This window comes from Vulpes lagopus, chromosome 4 (genome assembly GCF_018345385.1).
Source record: "Vulpes lagopus strain Blue_001 chromosome 4, ASM1834538v1, whole genome shotgun sequence".
Taxonomy (NCBI): domain Eukaryota; kingdom Metazoa; phylum Chordata; class Mammalia; order Carnivora; family Canidae; genus Vulpes; species Vulpes lagopus.
Genome location: NC_054827.1, coordinates 75,536,678 through 75,551,551, shown reverse-complemented (window position 1 = coordinate 75,551,551; position 14,874 = coordinate 75,536,678). Strand labels below are relative to the sequence as shown.

The following is a 14,874-nucleotide window of genomic DNA, read 5'->3' as shown; positions in this document are numbered from 1 at the left end:
AAAAAAAAAAAGCCAACTAGAAATACAAGAACTGTAAAGTATAATATCTGAAGGGAAAATTCACTGGCTGGACTAATACCCAACTGGACAAAGCGGAAAAAAAGCTTCAGTGAACTTGAAAACTGATGAACAGGAATCATCCAAGCCAACGAAGAAAAAAGATAGTTAAAAAAAAAGAAAGAAGGTCTGAGTGACCTGTGAGACAACATAAAGCCACCTAGCTTTTGTGTAATTGGAGTCCCAGAGGAGAAGAAAAAAGGAATAGGGAAGCAAAAACATTCGAATGAATAATATCCATGAATCATAAATTAGGTGAAAAACATTAATTTATGAGTCAAGGAAGTCCAGCAAATGGTGAACAGGATGAATAAAAAGAAAAGCACATAGACACATCATAGTAAGACTACTACAACTCAAAGATAAAAAATCTTGAAAGTAGGAGGGGTGAAAAAGACATTAGTACATACAGCAGAATAATGATACAGGGGACTGCTGACTTCTCATCACGAACAACAGAGGTCAAAGACAAGGAAATTACAACTTAAAAAAATGAAAGAAAAAAACTCCTCATCAACCCAGAACTCTATTTCCAAACAGAAAAAAAAATTGTTTTAAAAATTAAGATGAAATAATGTTAACTCTGCTGGAATTAAAATATAAAAAAAGAGAAAAAAGGCAAAATAAAGATATTTTCAGGTAAACAATAAAAGGGAGAATTTGTGGTCAGCAGATCTGCACTATGGGACATGCCAGAGGAAGTTCTTTAGGTTAGAGAGAAATAATACTTGGCAAAACTTCAATCTACAAGATATGCCCAGTAATGGAAATGGTAAACCTAAGGGCAAAAATAAAGACCATATTCTCTTCTACTACAAAAAAAATACAATGGAACCTTATTTTTCATTTATTTTTACAAAGGAATCTTTTTTTCTTTTCTTTTCTTCTTCTTTTTTTTTTTTAATGATAGTCACAGAGAGAGAGAGAGGCAGAGACACAGGCAGAGGGAGAAGCAGGCTCCATGCACCGGGAGCCCGACATGGGATTTGATCCCGGGTCTCCAGGATCGCGCCCTGGGCCAAAGGCAGGCACCAAACCGCTGCGCCACCCAGGGATCCCCCAAAGGAATCTTTAATGCAAAATTTATAACAATGTATTCTGTGGTTTTAGTGAACATGGATTTAAAATATATGCCAAGAGAGGCACCTGACTCCTGATTTAGGGGTTGTGAGTTGGAGCCCTACTTTGGGTGTACACATTACATAAATAAATAAAACTTTTAAAATACATTTAAGTATAAAAATAAAAGGGTAGAGGATAAATGGAATTACAATGTTGTAAACTCCTTACTTTACATGACAATGTACAATGTTAACTCTGAGTAGACAATGATAAGGATGCAGAGATCAACCTTTAATCCCTAGAGCAACCATTAAAAAATAACACAAAAATGCATACTAAAAGACTTTTAGAGCAATTAAAATAAAATACAACCCCCCCCACAAAACCCAGACAAACAGAATGCAAATAACATACAGAGAGACATAAACAATGATATCAATAATTACATGAAATTTAAATGGACTGCTTACTCCAATTCAAACTAAAATTTGAAAGGCTACAACACAAATGTTGGTAAGGATGTACAGAAACTCAATTAGAACTGTCATAAGAGTGCAAAATGGTACAATCACTTTGGTAAAAATTTTGACAGATTTTAATAATACAGATATATCTACCTCATGACTTAGCACTCCTACTACTAGCTATTGATCTAATAGGTAACAAAACAAATTTCTACAAAAAGGCATGTAAGAAAAATGTTCACAGAAGCTTTATTCATAATAGCTAAAAATTAGACACAGTCAAAATGTCCATCAACAGGAGAAAGATGAATGGATACATAAATTGTGATATATTCATCAAACTGATACTACTTGGTAATTGAAAAGAACTACTGATACATAAAACAATTTGGATGAATCTCAGGTGAAAGAAGCCAAATACAAAAAAGTATAAGCTCTAAATGGCATTTATGTGAAGTTTAAGAAGAGGCAAAACAAAAACAAAAACAAAAACCTATGGAGATAGGTTAGAACAGAGGTTTCAGGGGTGAGGTGGGAGGGCAAGGAGAACTGACTGGAAGGAAGAATAAAATTTTGGAGGTGAGGGAAATGTTCTATATATCCTTAACAGGGTAGTGGTTACAACGGGTATATACATCTTTCAAACTTCAACAGTTTTTATACTGAAGATCTGATCATTTCACTATATGCAACATTCATATTTAAAAAAGAAATAAACTTTAATATACTTCAAAATATACCTCAGATAGAAATATAATAATAAAAGCACCATACTTAATAAAAGAATATAATAATATTTAATTTGTGTCACTGAATAAAATTTTTTGCTTAGGACGTATTTTTCATCTCTGGACAAAATCAGGAATTAAAACCTCCTGAAAGTACTAGCTTATTAGCCTACACCAGTTCTTTCTTTTCTTCCACAGTCCTCAATGATTTAAAACCTAGCAAAAGAATATGTCTGTATTAATTGGATAGTGTTTGGTAACTCTATCTCAAAAAGATGAACTCATCTACTAAATTGCAGAGAACAGTCTAAAATTACTGCTCACAAGATTACAAAATCACCTTATTTGCTTATAAGATGGTGACATTCTAATCATGTATTCTTGGTGACTCTCCAAGTAAGGAACCTGTCAGATCAACATGGTGTCATGCTCAACATTTACAGGTAATAGGCAGTTCTGGTTCTTAACAACTTGTCAATGATAAAGACAGTACAGTAAGAGCACTTTATCACTAAAGGGTTTGCAAAGCTTCTAGAGAGTGTTAAAAATTATAGTCCCAAAAGGACAGTTCAGTAAAAATTCACCAACCCTTTTTATTACATAGACTACTAATATGAGTCATTACATCCCAAGGCAGCAGAACTAATGGGCATATAATAATAATTTAAACTCTGGCATTTTAACAAAATATATGACAATGAAGTAACAAAAACAGGCAATGTACCTAATGTTTTACAAGAATAAAAGGAGAAAATGTAGTATTTTTTATTTGAGTTGATTCAAAAAGTATTTGAAGTTCAGATATAGTTCGGTACCAAACTGGGAAGAAGTTTTATTTTTTTATTTTTATTTTTATTTTTTTTTGGGAAGAAGTTTTAAATAACTCTTAAGTAACTGGAGAATCCTATCTGATAGGACTAAATGAATTAATGTTCTTCATTTTTCTCCTGGTTTTTAGAAGAGGAAATGGAAAGAAGTAGTTTTGATCAACATCACCTTCTCCTCCAAGTAGAAATGCTTATTACACAGGTTTAAAAACACCAATTTAAACTAATATTTAATTATTAGGATAATCATTTTCAGTGCCATAAAATAAATTCAATCATTTTTCACAGTACAATTTCTTACATGAGAAAATGACCTGAATTTCTGTTGTCTTTCATTATTATCAGTTGATGTCAGGGTTAGGAAAAAATTACCTTGAAGAATCTCTAGGAAATTGGTTGAACACATCTAGGAAAATTATCAGACTGACTGTATATTTCCAATAATTTTATATATATTTTATGGAGAGGATTGTGTTCCATGTCTATTGGGATAGTGGCATAAAGACTGGCATAATGATTACTGCACTTACTGTTAAGCTTATTCAACGTTTAACTTTTCTTAAAGTTTATTCTGTGGGCCTCTGGCTTTGTGGGATACCAACAGCTGTTGACTCAAGGGTATGTTCAAAGGAAAGCTCCTTATTGCAGCCTTTCTTGGAGGTATCTGTGTGCTAACATGCACTGTGACACACAGAAGGGAAGACTTCTTTTTCTTTTTCTTTTTTTTAAACGATTTTATTTTTAATCTCTACATGGGGCTTGAACTCACAAGAGATCAAGAGTCCCATGTTCCACTGATGGAGCCAGCCAGGCACGCCACAAGGGAGGATTTCAATGTGTACCATCTCCCAAACATATTTGACCAGTGAGTTTTCTTGGGACAGTTTTCTGGACTTCTATTTCAGAAAACACATTTTGGAAAATTTTAGTTTAGAGGAAATACAGGTATCAGCTAGAGTTGTAGCAGGCTGAAAAAAAGGAGAGAAAAGTACGAAAGAGCAAATACTGTTTTAGGTTACTTGTTTCTCAGTGCTCATTTCCTTAACTGTAAAATGCTGTTTACTAGCTGTAATCTTGGGCAAGTTATTTAATCCCATTTCTTTCTTTAATCTGTAAGAATGGGACTAAGAGCAATAGTATCTACTTTGCAATTTGTGATGAGAACTGAAGATGACATAGGTAAACTGCAAGTGTAGTATCTGCCATATGGTCCTGCTTGAAAAATGAGGGTGACTAGTATTATTGGAATATTTTGGTACCACCTATATGAACTGGAGGCTTTCTTTTGATTACATAGCAAAAAAGCTATTCATTCCCATTTTAACCCTTTCTCCTACTTTCACAGTACTAACTTCTAAGTGAAAGACATCAAGAAGACCTGCTCAAAAGAAGCCTGCTTACCTTTATGGAACCCAGCCTTTAGGCTTGACCAAGAAACCTGCTGACCACTGGAGCATTTTGGTACTATTGTTTCCACAGGTAAAGTTTTTTTTTTTTTTTTTTTTTTTTTTGTACAGCACTTGGTAACTTCTAGTTTATCTTCACATGTACTATCAGATTCTATCCTTCTAATAAACCAGTGGGGTTAGTAGGGAGGAAACTGTTATCTCTAAATAAATCATGGACATGGAAACTGAGGCTTGGAGAGGTTAAATTGTGAACTACCTAAAGTCACAGAACTGGCAAGCAGCGGCATCTAGGCTCACACGTTTTTGGCTTTTGTTGAGTATCCGAATAAATGAGTGACTCAGGGTGCTCTGAGTTTGCATTTTAGAATAATGTAGTTCAGTTCAATAAACATTTATTGACTTGCTCCTATATGCTAGACACTGTGCCAGGTGTGACTGAGACTTCTGGTTCTGTCCTTGAAAAGCATATTATCTAGTGGTATTCCGAGAGTCCGAAAATAGGAAAAAAATAAAGAAAACTAGTGATTCTGAGTAGTTTTCTATGGTAGTGACCTCCTCAAAATGCTTTTTAGCATCAAGTTCCCCCAGAGGTCCACCAGCAGAGAGTTTATGGTGACCATGGCAAGGGTTTCCTATAAGAGTGAAAATCTGAAGAACCTTTCCTGTGGTGAAGCCTGTGGTCCTTCCTATGTTCATTCAGTCACTAAAAATACACCAGCCAGTAAAGATAAGTGCTGGGGGAACATTTGCTATGGTGTCTAGAACTCTTAGCTTGAGATACCTTCTCTTCTATGTGTCTATACTTCTTTCCCAACAGATCACGGAAAGGTACTTTCTACCTTAGAATGCTTGTTGGAACATCACATGAAAAATGTATTTTTCCTTTCCTTGTTATCATTATATTTCTATTGTACTGTCCTTGTTCCTTTTAGCATTCTTGAGTTTCCCCAAATTTATTACCTATCTTGACTACCTATTGAACTGTTGTGTCTATTTGTTCACAGAATTAGTTGAACATGTTCTTGGCATGGGAACCCTCCATTAAAAAAAAATCAGTTCCTCCTTGATAAATGCAAAACTTTATTATCACCACTTTGCTGTTTAGAAACTTGGCTTAAAAAAAAAAAATCATTGATTAGTTTTCTGACTGAATCTGAGACCCATTTTTCAGTCTTATCCCTGCAGCCTTCTGTTGCTAAAAGACACTGTTGATTACTTTCTCATTGATGTGTTAGCCATAGCATCAGATTCACAATCCTATCAACTTTCTACTTCTTTTTGTGTCTGCTTCCTCTTGAAATATCTATTTGTAGCTACAGTGCAGCAGAAAGCACGGCGGCCTCAGTCATAACTCCTGGGCACCCGGTTCTAACACTTCCTAGCAAATCACCAGGCTGAGTCTCAGTTTCTTTACACATAAAATGAAGATAATAATAGTATCTATTTCACATCACTGTTATTGAAGACTCCATGATATAATGAAAGTATTTTATACATTCTAAAGCACCTTCTAAATGGAAATAATAATTTCCATTAATACTAATATTGAATGGAAATATTAACCTGAAAAACTAATATTCAGACATGAGGGTTTTAAAAAAGTTTTTATTTTAATTTCAGTTAGTTAACATACACTGTCCTATTAGTTTTGTTATACGCGATTCCACACTTCCATACATGATGGTGCTCATCATGACAGGTGCCCTCCTTAATTCCTATCACCTATTTCCTCTATACCCCTCCCCGCCCCAGTAACTGTCAGTTTGTCCTCTACACTTAAGTGTCTGTTTCTTGGTTTGCCTCTGCTCTCTCTCTTACTTTTTTCTTTTTTCTTTTTTTTTTTTTTTAGAGAGAGAGAGAGTGAGTCAGTGAGAGAGCTTGAGTGGGGGATGGGAGAGGCAGAGGAAGAGGGAGAGGGAGAAAAAGAATCCCAAGCAGGCTCCCAGTGCAGAGCCTGATGTGAGGCTCGATCTCACAACCCTGAAATCATGACCTGAGCCAAAATCAGGAGTCAGATGCTTAACTGACTGAGCCACCCAGCACCCTGTTTTGTTTCTTAAATCTCATATATGAGTGAAATCATACGGTATTTGTCTTTCTCTGACTGACTTGTTTCTCTAAGCTTTATACTCTCTAGCTCCTTTCATGTTGTTGTAAATGGCAAGACTTCATTCTTTTTTATAGCTGAAAAATATTCCATTGTATATATATATATATACACACACCACGTTTTCTTTATCCATTCATCATTTGGTGGACATTTGGATTGCTTTCATATTTTGGCTATTGTAAATAATGCTGCTATAAACATAGGGGTGCATGTATCCTTTTGGATTAGTGTTCTCGTATTTTTTGGGTAAATATCCAGTAGTGCCACTGCTGGATCATAAAGCAGTTCTTTTTTTATTTTTTATTTTATTTTTATTTTTTGGCAGTTCTATTTTTAACTTTTTGAGGAACCTCCATACTAGATATATTAGATTCTTATATTCTTTACTCCCTAGATATACTGCAAGAGATTGGTTTTTAGGTAATACTATCATTTGCATATAAATGATTATAAGTATATATTATGTCTATATATATAGGTACATAGATGTATAAAATATATAAAGTAGAAATCAACTTGAACCAAATTATAGGACAGCTTTACACTTATAATCTACCAGTAATGGAAAACTTCTGGTTTTAAGATTTTATTTATTCATTCATGAGAGACACAGAGAGAGAGGCAGAGACATAGGCAGAGGGAGAAGCAGGCTCCCTGCGAGGAGCCCGATACAGGATTTGATCCCAGAACCCCAGCATCACGACCAGAGCCAAAGGCAGATGCTCATCCACTGAGCTACTCAGGCACCCCCTGTAATGGAAAACTTAATACTTTTTTTTCTCTTATCCATTTAAACATGGTGTCACCTACACATGTCTCTATTTAGTACCTATAGAGGACACATGATTTTTGTTTTTTTTTTCTGCCCAGCATCTGATTCTCCTTACATGCCTTAGGGCATACCACATTGTGTAAGTGGTGGTGGCGAACAGGTGGGAAGTTTCATCTTTAACTCTAGTGAGCGATGCATAAGGGAAGGGGCAGAAAATATGATTGAACTAGTTAGTGTATTTCCATTCACTTCTCCTTGAGAAAATGACTCTGTTTGTGATGTTATATTGCTCTGCAGTACAAAGAAAGCATGTTGTTTTCAAAGAGTTCAATGGTGTGCAGCAGCAGTAACAGGACCAAGCAGTCTCAAAGGGGGAAAATGATTAATTCAAGGAGTCACACTGCATTCCCACTTCCTGCTCAGTCACTCTTCAACTCAGTGTCTTCCTAAATGTTTGTCACAATACAACTCTTAACTAGCGACTAAAATAATTTGTTTGTTTCTTTATTTACTAGCGTTTTTTTGGCTTGCTTGTTAGTTGTCCATAGGCTCTAACTACAATGTAACCCCCTTCAGGTCAGGAACTTTGCTATGTCTGCTGCTGTGTCCCACTGCAGTGCCTAGAACAGTGCCTGGTACATACCAGGTGTGTACTAAACATTTGTTGATTGACTGAATGACTGACTGGTAAAGTTTTCTGAAATAGTTGGGAGCTTAGTAAATGGTAAATTGATTTAAAAATGAAATAGAGACATTTTTTCGAGATAAGTACTTAAATTCAAATGTTATCTTCTCTAGAGAAAAGAATATACTATTAGGAAAAAATAAAAATAATTCAAAAATTCTTTAAATGCTTTTCAAAAACATAGGTGTAGGTGCTACATTCCAAATGTTAAAAATGACAAGATAATGCAGGTTTTTCTTCTAATCTGCTGATAGGTCTACTATTCTTAGTAACCCAATCTGTTGAGTAAAATGACCATAGAAAATATGATTGTTAAAAGCTTCTGGAAATATAAGAAGCATAATTTTAACTGTGTATTTGGCTAAAAACTGAATTTGCTGCTTCTTCGTGGCTTTTGTATCAGTAGGACTCTCACTAAAAGGAGCTGTTTCTATTTAACAAAAATAATTTTAACGAGTCCTGTACTAGTCATATTTATTTTGGAAAAGTATGGTAAAAAGAAGAAACAAGACACTGTTCATTATTTTGATCTTTAACATATTTTCCCATTTAAAAAGATTTTATTCATTTTATTTATTTATTTATTTATTTTAAAAGATTTTATTTATTTATTCATGAGAGACACAAAGAGAGAGAGAGAGAGGGAGAGAGAGAGAGAGAGAGGCAGAGACACAGGCAGAGGGAGAAGCAGGCTCCATGCAGGGAGCCCGACATGGGTCTCAATCCCGGGTCTCCAGGATCACACCCTGGGCCAACAGCAGGCGCTAAACCACTGAGCCACCTGGGGATCCCCCTAAAAAGTTTTAAAAGAAACAAACACAAATGCAACAGCCTACACATTTTTCTTTTGTTTCTCCCCAGAAAAGAAAAACCAACACTATCTATAACAGTATATGGCAGATTTTTTTAAATTTGTTCCGGCATGTGGCTTTAAGCCCTTCAATAACTTACATGGTAAAGCAAAAACCAAAGCCAAAACCCAAACTTATACCATCATGTAGTCCAAACATTTTCTAAGTGCCTATATGCCAGATATTTGATGGGTAGTGGGTGTATAAGGAAAACAAGAACAAGGCCCATCCTTGGGATTACAGTATTCGTGACCCCTTGGAGGGAATCCAAGACATACCTGCCTTATTCCAAATTGTACTTTATGGTAAATGGCATTAAAATGAAATTTCAATGTTATATGAGAAGTTATATTTGGATGCATAAATTCTGCCTATAATGAAAATGACATGGCAGTACAAACCTTCTAATTAAACCGACACTATTTCTACTATATTGTACCTTCAGTAAAGTAAACTAATAAAGAGACCCTTCTGCTAAAATAACAATAATTACATTTGCTATACAATGTGTAGTTTTCTTTAAAATGATGCTTCTTATTTCTTTGTAGATTTTTTAGTGAATAAATGGCCATTATCTACATTAGATAAGCATGAGGATCCATATAACTTTTTCTCTGTGAAGGCTGAATGGTCATCTTTGGCTATAGAAAAGTTATAATAAGTTATGGTAAATTTTAATGCAGTCTCTATATGAGCCTCATCACCGAATCACAATTTAATGCTATATTATAGGCACTTATTTTATTGCATCATATTTTTTTCTCCATTCTCTCTTTATAGGTTTTTATTGGTCATTAGTAAAAAAGTTAACAGTATCAGGAAAAGAAATGAAGGAAATAATCCTATTTTCAGTCCCATCAAAAAGAATAAAATATTTAGTAATAAATTTAACCAATGAGGTAAAATAACTATATACTGAAAATAAGACATCGATGAAAGACATTGAAGACACAAGTAAATGGAAAGATATTCTGTGCTCATGGAGTTGAAGAATTAATATTGTTAAAATTTTCATACTTTTCAAAAACAATTTACAGATTCAATGCAATCTCTATCAAAAGTCTCATGGTATTTTTCATAGAACTAGAGTATACAATCCTAAAATTTCCTTTTTTAAAAAATATTTTATTTATTTATTCATGAGACACACACACAGAGGCAGAGACATAGGCAGAGGGAGAAGTAGGCTTCTCACAGGGAGCCTGATGCGGGACTTGATCCCAGGACCCCAGGATCATGACCTGAGTCAAAGGCAGATGCTCAACCGCTGAGCCACCCAGGTGTCCCACAATCCTAAAATTTGTATGGAACTACAAAAGATTCCAGATATCCAAAGCTATCTTGAGAAAGAGTAACAAAGCTAGAGGCATCACACTTCCTGATTTCAAACTATTACAAACTTATAGTAGACAAAACAGTATGGTATGGCATAATAACAGATATGTAGATCATTAGAACAGAGTAGAGAACCCAGGAACCAAGAATATCCAATGGGGAAAAGATAGTCTCTTCAATAAATGATATTTGGAAAACTGGGCGGCCATAAACAGAAGAATGAAATTGGACCATTTTCTTACACCATACACAAAAATCAACTCAAAATGGATTAAAGATTTGAACATAAGACCCCAAACTGTAAAACTTCTGGAGGAAAACAGAAGAAAACTCCGTAGACATTGGTCTTGGCAAAGATTTTTTGCTTTACCAAAGCAAAGGTATCAAAAGCAAGAATAAACAAGCGCAATTGTATCAAACTGAAAAGCATGCATGCATCAAAAACAAAACAAAACAAAACAAAAAACCCTAAAACAAAAACAAAAAAAAATAAAAGTCCGAACAAACCATCAACAAAATGAAATGGGAGAAAATATTTGCAAATAACATATGTGATAATTAGGGGTCATGAAAAGGTGCTCGACAGGGAAACGCAAATCAAAACCACAATGAGATAAAACACTGCACTTGTTAGAATGGCTATTATCAAAAAGACAAGAGATAGAAGTGTTGGCCAGGATGTGGATAAAAGGGAACTCTGTGTATTGATGGGAGGAATGTAAATTGGTATAGCCACTAGGGAAAACAGTATGGAGGGTCTTCAAGAAATTAAAAATAGAACTATGAAGTGACCCAGCAATCCTAGAGGCACTTGAGTGGCTTGGTTAGTTAAGGTTTGCCTTTGGTTCATGATCCCAGGGCCCTGGAATCGAGCCTTGCATTGGGCTCCCTGCTCAGTGGGGAGCCTGCTTCTCCCACTACCTCTGCTGTGCTGTCTCACTGTCTCTGTAAATAAATAAAATCTTAAAAAACAATAAAACGAACTACAAAGTGATCCAGCAATCCCAACTCTGAGTATCTATCCAAGGGAAACGAAAACAGGGTATCAAAGGGATATCTGCACTCCCATGATCATTGCAACACTGTTCACAATAGTCAAGATATGGAAATTACCTAGGTGTCCATCAACGGATGAATATATCAAAATATATATACACACATGGGGGAATATCATTCAGCCATGAGAAAAAAGGAAATCTGGCCACTAGCAACAACATGAATGGACTTTGAGGGCATTATGCTAAGTGAAATAAGCCAGGCAGAGAAAGACAAATACTGCCTGCAATCAGTTATATGTGGAATCTGAGAAGAAAAATGTCAAACATTTAGAAACAGAGAAAAAAAGTGGTTGCCAGGGTTTGGAGTTGGGGGGAATAGGGAGAGGTTGGTAAAAGGATACAAACTTTCAACTATAGGATGAATAAGGTCTGAGGATCTAATGTATAACATGGGGAATATGTTAATAAGAATATATTGGATAAATGAAATTTGCTGAAAGTAGAACTTAAATATTGTCACCAAATAAAAGAAAGAAATATTCAAGGTGACGGATATGTTAATTAACTAGATGGGAGGAATCCTTTCACTATGTATGTACATCGAATCATCATGAGGACACTTTAAATGTCTTAGAATATTGTCAACTATACCCTCAATAAAGCTGAAAAAAATGAAAATACAATACTTTAAAAAATTAACAGTATAAGGAATGCTAACTACATTCATGGAAGAGGTGGCCCATTAATTTAGTCAGTGTTTTTTGGCTAAGAATCCACGTGATTTCATTTCATCTTAATTTCAACCAACATTTTTTACTAGGAGCTGGGGACATGGTGATTAATAAGATACGTGTGGTCCCTGACTTCAAGGAATTTACAACTTAGTGGGGGGAAGGAGACACTAAAAGAATTCCATAAATAACTGGTTGCTTACAAGTAAATATGTATGATTTCTTTGTTATTTATTGCAAAGAAACTATCTTTTCAGAAGAGTGTATCTGCTTTAGCTTTTCAGTGAGGAAGATACTGTCAGTCATTATTTCCTTTTCCGCCTTGACTGTAAGGAAAGAGATAAATTTTATGCTAAATTAATATAATTATCATACCATAGGCTGATGGACAATTATCTTGATCTCTAACTAGTTTTGATATTATAAAAATCTTCATTTTAATTATTATGTCTTGTATATGTCCTCTTCCCTGCAGGCTGACCGAGAAAGTAAAGAGGGACAGGATTTGGGGAGGAGATTAAGCTATACAGCATAAATAAAAACAATGATGTTTTCTTGATGTTTTATTTCACAGGTACCATTTGAAAACCAGAATTGTTCTATCTATCCACTGTTGTATAAAACAGCACATAATTATTTTAGAAGTTTCAACTCAAAAAAAAAAAAAAAAAAAGAAGTTTCAACTCAGAGCTGTCTCTAAACCTACAATGGTACAAAAAATGGGGGATATTAATTGCTTTTTGCCCCATGACAGAAATAAGGGACTCATTAAAATTTCATGGAGGTACCATAGGACATGTTATGTTACAAAAATCAGAATTTCATAATCTTCTGAAACTCTGCAGTACTTTAATGGTACTTCTAATAGTGCCTAACACTTGGAAGGGTTCCACAGTTTGGCTCCTATAAAGTGGTTTTTGACAGCAAATGTGCAGGAACCAGAATCTATACTGAAACTTGAATCTGAGCCACGTAGACATCATGATGTTGCCCAAATGCGAAGTGGTTTCCATTGGCAATACCATAATATCTTCTCACTGAAGCATGAAACTGAGTTTGGGGGATATTTAGCTACCAAAAGAAGCAGACATTATCTAAGCCTTGATCAGAAAGAAAAAAAAATTGAAAATGACTTCCTGGCATTCATTCAGTGGAAAATGAAGACACGAAGAAGCCAAATAAAGTTAACAGCTCTAAAAAGAGGCTAGAAATTGTGGTGCTCTAGAGTCTTCATCATCACTGCCATGCTCTTTGATGCCAATAAATGTTATTGAGCTCTCACCATGTGTAAAGCACAATGACAGGGCCTTTAGTCATTATGGTCTCGAAGGTCATGGACTTCTAATTTTTTTATTTAATTCTGGTGTAGCTGACATGTAATGGATTTTATATTATGCCTCCTTGTAATTCCTTGTGTCTGGCAAAGGGTTTGTGAAGACAGCAAATATCCAGTAAAGATGTATGGATTATGTGAATGTGACTGCAAGGAGCTTGGAGTCTAATTGGGAGATAGAATAGAAGTGACTTCCTTGCCAGGAGAGGTTCTTATCTCAACCCCTTTATACAGTTTCTAACTAGGACAGTGCCTAGCACATAACAGGTATCTAAAAATAGCCAGTTAATCAATAATGAGCAAATACTTTTTGTAAAAAACATTTACTGAGCGCTCACTGTGCTTTAGATGATTTACTACACTGAACTCTCATGACAGGAAAGTGCTGTTATCATCCCCCTTTTAGAGATGACATAGCTCAAGTTCACAGGGGTTGGGCACCTTGCTCAGTTTACCCAAATGTTAACTTGTGGAGGCAGGATTTGAACCTAGGCAGTCTGACTGCAGCTCACACTCCTCACTATCATACTGTATCACACTGTACATAAAAAAAAAAAAAAAAACACCCAATATTGTTAGGTAGCCTTTGGTAAGGTCAGCTGAAGGGCAGAGATACTAAGTTCTCTAACCATAGAATAATAAGTGATTACTGAGGACTGGGCAGTAGGAACAACTTCGTGTAGAAAGTAGAACGTGGGTTTTGCAAGAAGAAGAGGGATAGTTAAGTCCTGTGGAAGGAGGAAGAAAAGTGAACAAGCGTGGCTGGAGAGCCTCATAATGTATTTGGAGGTGAGAGGTAGACTCATTGGACAGAATGAAGAGGTTCATGTAGGACAGTGGTAGAAAACCTAATTAGAGATTCAGCAGAACAAGAGAGTGAAGGGCTTAAGAACTTGGATTTCATTCTTTAAGCAGGAGCAGAGCCAACAAAGTTTTTCTCATAGAGAAAGAGGTGTGAAAATCTGCTTTTTAGTGAGTTTTGTAGGATATAAAGAGGGTGAGAGCTTAGAGACCAGGAGATCAGGTAGGTGGAGGTGAAGAAGACCTGGACTGAGACAGCTGGCAATGGCAATGGAGAGGAAATTACAGATAAAAGAAAAACAAAGAACAAGAGAATATGACCGCCTTGATGATGGAGACAGGGATGAATCAGGACCTATGTGACAAATACTGATATTGCCATCAGAAATGGGGATATTTAGGAAGAAGAGTTGGTTTTTGGATGATCACTAAACTTCTAATTTAAACCCCTTGATTCCTAAAGGTTTAAGGCATTTATTAATCAAGTACTTTAAACATTTGGATGCTGTTACATGCCAGGAACTGGGCCAGGTTCAGGGGGCTTAATGGTGAGCAGGAAAGATATGGTCCCTCTTTTCATAGACTTAGAGTTTATGAGAGGAGGGAGTCATTAAGTAATTAGAATAACACTGATGAGTTTTAGGATGGTGATGAAATACAGAGCACTACGGGACCATATGGTCGGAGCACAGGGAGAGGGTAGCCCGAGAC

At 35.6% G+C, this 14,874-nt stretch overlaps 1 protein-coding gene and 1 long non-coding RNA gene across 8 annotated transcripts in view; one reads left to right on the top strand and one right to left on the bottom strand.

The window, feature by feature from the left end:
• Window positions 1-14,874, bottom strand: part of FAM172A (family with sequence similarity 172 member A) — a 418,896-nt gene that overhangs the window by 27,011 nt on the left and 377,011 nt on the right. The window lies entirely within an intron of this gene.
• Window positions 1-14,874, top strand: part of LOC121489517 — a 29,692-nt gene that overhangs the window by 4,407 nt on the left and 10,411 nt on the right. The window contains exon 3 of the long non-coding RNA XR_005987352.1: window positions 4,484-4,617. This is a non-coding gene — a long non-coding RNA (uncharacterized LOC121489517). The remainder of the gene's footprint in view (window positions 1-4,483; window positions 4,618-14,874) is intronic.